The sequence below is a fragment of the Humulus lupulus genome, chromosome X, assembly GCF_963169125.1.
Source record: "Humulus lupulus chromosome X, drHumLupu1.1, whole genome shotgun sequence".
Classification (NCBI taxonomy): domain Eukaryota; kingdom Viridiplantae; phylum Streptophyta; class Magnoliopsida; order Rosales; family Cannabaceae; genus Humulus; species Humulus lupulus.
Genome location: NC_084802.1, coordinates 80,745,263 through 80,749,402, shown reverse-complemented (window position 1 = coordinate 80,749,402; position 4,140 = coordinate 80,745,263).

Here is a 4,140-nt window from a genome sequence, read left to right as displayed (position 1 = left end):
TAATACATAGTGGAAGTTACACCCTAGTCCTATTGCTAGACCGATGAGGAAAATCATCCCAATTCGGCCTCGCTAGAGGTATATTTCTATTTAGAGTACTATTGGATAGGATAATCATGGCAAAAAGACAGAATTATCGTTATCAATGCAATTAAGTCGTATGTATAATGCCAAATGACTATGCTCCATGAGGCGAACAAGAACATGACACATTCACACGAACTATTTGAGCTTCGCTTCCTAGGGCGTTCTTCCGAGAGACTTGTATCTTAGTTATGACCCCGCACCGCTATTAGTTTAGTGATTAGTTGAGTATTGTATGATTATCAAGTATTTGTAGGAAAAGGTCATTTAAATACTTGTAATAATACATAGTGGAAGTTGCAGCCCTAGTACTATTGGTAGATCGATGAGGAGGAGCATCCTGAGTTGGCCTTGCTGGTAGTTTATTTCTATTTAGTGTACTATTAAATAGGATAATGGGGGGGGGGGGGGGGGGGGGACGACCATATCTCATTATCAATGCATTTAAATTGTATGAATAATTCCAAATGACTACGCACCAAGATGCGAACAAGAACATGACACATTCACACGAACCATTCGGGCTTCGCCTCCTAGGGTGTTCTTCATAGTAACTTGTATCTTAGTCGGGACCTCGCATCACTATTATTTTTGTGATTAGTTGAGTATAGGATGAATTTCAAGTATTTGTAGGAGAAGGTCATTTAATTACTTGTAATAATACATAGTAGAAGTTGTAGCTCTGGTCCTATTGCTAGACCAATGAGGAAAAGCATCCCGAGTCGACCCTACTGGTAGTAAATTTCTATTTATTGTACTATTTTATAGGATAATGGTAGCAAAACACGTAATCTGCATTATCAATGCAATTAAGTATTATGAATAATGCCAAATGACTACGCGCCATATGACGAATAAGAACATAACACGTTCACACGAACTATTCGAGCTTCCCCTCCGAGGGCGTTCTTCCTGGAAACCTGTATCTTAGTCGGGACCCTACACCGCTATTTCTTTAGTGATTAGTTGAGTATTAGATGAATTTCAAGTATTTTTAAGAGAAATTCATTTAATTACTTCTAATAATACATAGTGGAAGTTGCAACCCTCGTACTATTGCTAGTATAATGAGGAAAAGCATCCCGAGTTGGCCCCGCTAGAGGTATGTTTCTATTTAGTGTACAATAGAATAGGATAATGGTGAAAATAACACCAATCTTTGTTATCAATGCACTTAAATTTAATGAATAATGGCAAATCACTACGCGCCATGAGGCGAACATGAACAGGACATGTTCACACGAACCTTTCGGGCTTCCCTCCTTGGGCATTCTTCTTGAAAACTTGTATCTTAGTCGGGACACCGCACCACTATTAGTTTTTGTGATTATTTGAGTATGGGATGAATTTCAAATATCTGTAGGAGAAGTTCATTCCATTACTTGTAATAATACACAGTGGAAATTGCAACCCTAATCCTATTGCTAAACCGATGAAAAAAGCATCCCGAGTTGGCCTCGCAAGTGGTATTTTTCTATTTAGTGTACAATTGGATAGGATAATGGCGGGAAAAGGAACAAATCTTTATCAGCAATGCAATTAAGTTTTATGAAAAATGCCAAATGAATACGTGCCATAAGGAGAACAAGAACATGACACGTTTACACTAACCATTCAGGCTTAGCCTCCTAGGGCGTTTTTCCTGGAAAATTATATTTTAGTCGAGACCCCACACATTAGTTATTAGTTGAGTAATTGTTGAATTCTATGTATTTTTAGGAGAAGGTCGTTTAATTACTTGTGATAATACATAGTGGGAGTTGCAGCCCTTGTATTATTATTAGACCGATAAAGAAAAGCATCTCGAGTTGGCCCTGCTGATGGTAAATTTCTATTTATTGTACTATTGAATAGGATAATCACAGCAAAAACACCCAATTTTGATTATCAATGCAATTAAGATTTATGAATAATGTCGAACGACTACTCGCCATGAGACGAATATGAACATGACACGTTCACACGAGCTATTCGGGCTTCCCCTCCTAGGACATTCTTCTTGGAAAATTGTATCTTAGTGGAAACCTCGCACCGCTATTAGTTTAGTGATTAGTTGAGTAAGGGATGAATTTCAAGTATTTGTAGGAGAAGGTCATTTCATTACTTCTAATAATACATAGTGGAAGTTTCAGGCCCGTCCTATTGCTAGACTGATGAGGAAAAGCATCTGGAGTTGGCCCTATGGAAGGCAATGATTAGGGCCACATGACACTCAATGATTGGGCCACGTAGCACCTACTTATTGGACCACTATACTTTAATTTTAATTTTTTTTCTTTCTAATTTTAATAATTAATAAAGGTATAAATTTTAGATTAATAAATTTGTCTAACATAAAATTTAGATAACGAAAAATAAATTTTATTATACAACATATATTACATAAATTATCATAACAAAACTTCAATAATTTAAATTTTAAATAATACAAAAAAAATACAATAAATATTCATAATGATAACTGAAATTACAATTTAAAAAAAAAAAAAAAGGCTTCAAATTGTCATGGCTGAACTTATAAATCACTATGTTTGGAAATCAAGGTGCTTGAATGTCTTGTTTTCCAATGCTCGAAATATCGACTTTCACCTCTTGAAACAAGATCTTGTTATTTTCATTTGCAACATATAAAGAATCAACTTAAAATTACAATAGTATCACAAAAGTGAAATGCTTAAAAGTTAAAAGTGAAAAATGAATACGCAAAAATACGAAAGTATTAAACAAGATGTGAGAGCACTCTTAGCACTCAAATTTCCACTAAACAAAATGATTTGTCATCACTTGAAGAATGTAACAACATTGTTTTTTTTTTTATATAAACCCAATGTAACAATTCAAACACTTTGATCGGGTACTTGCATTCATTTTAAATACTCATTCTCATACTTATATAACATTTGAAGCATGAGAGAACTTCAAAGACGCAGTAGGGAGCTGCTGGCCCCGCGTAGGCACATGTCGCCTCGGTAGGAGCTTCGTTAGGTGAGTGGCAGCATGCATCAGGAGGCTGCAAGGATCGTGGGGAGCAGTTGTAGGCATTTCAGGAGGTCGTCAGGCATGGCAGGTGGCTACAGCTCGGCTTGGCTCGCATGGTCGGAAGGAGTGGCTCGGCAAGGACACGTGGGCATTGCTGAAGGCTTGGGCCTAGGCTATTTGGGCTCGGATTTTGGGCCTAAGTCACCTTCAAAAATGTCACTTTTTCATTTTTTCTTCAATTATAATTCTTTCTTTCTTCTTTCTTTTTGTTCGTGTCAAAATACATTTTATTTCCTGAAAATTACACACAAATTAAATCAAAATTAATATTTTTAAATATAAAATATATTACAATAAATTCATGAAAATATTAATTAAAACTTAATTAATTTTAAACTTTAAAACTAATAAAATGATATTTTTACACACTAATCAGACATCTTAGGAGCACCACACGAGGGCTCACCTTGTCTAGACGATACTTCTTGGGCCCCTCCGAATTGTGTTCCCCAAGCTCCTTCATGCGGCCCGATGTTTTGTACACCAATGACACCTATGGGATCTATACAATGGAATGATTGGCATTAATTAAACTTCAAAGGAGTCATGAAGATCACCGCTTATGAAGTATATTTTCCCATAATTCATATACAAAGAAACACAGTTGTACCTTGCATGTCATAAAGATGGCACAAAAAGAATCTACAAGAATGCCTAAAGGACCTCTCATATACTAGGGGCAAGTGTGGATGCCAAAACTCCACACCAAGTAAAGACCACAACTCATGTCCAAAGCTCCTGGATGGTCACGCGAGAGCATGCTTCATGCAAGTTTTCATCTCCATGCAATGCAATCCTCTTGCGTATCGTGACCCCAAGGCATTCACCCTCGCGTATACAGGCGCCTCGCCCAAAGGCACCTTGCGAAATCACCTAGTGCATAGATGCCTCGCAAGATCGTGGTAGCATCAAGGGTCTCTCTATGCAAGGCCTAGGGTACATCGAAGAGTATTGCGAGTGCATGTCGAAGGGTCTTGCGAGTGCGGGCTATGCGAGGCCTATGTAAGGCACCAATGC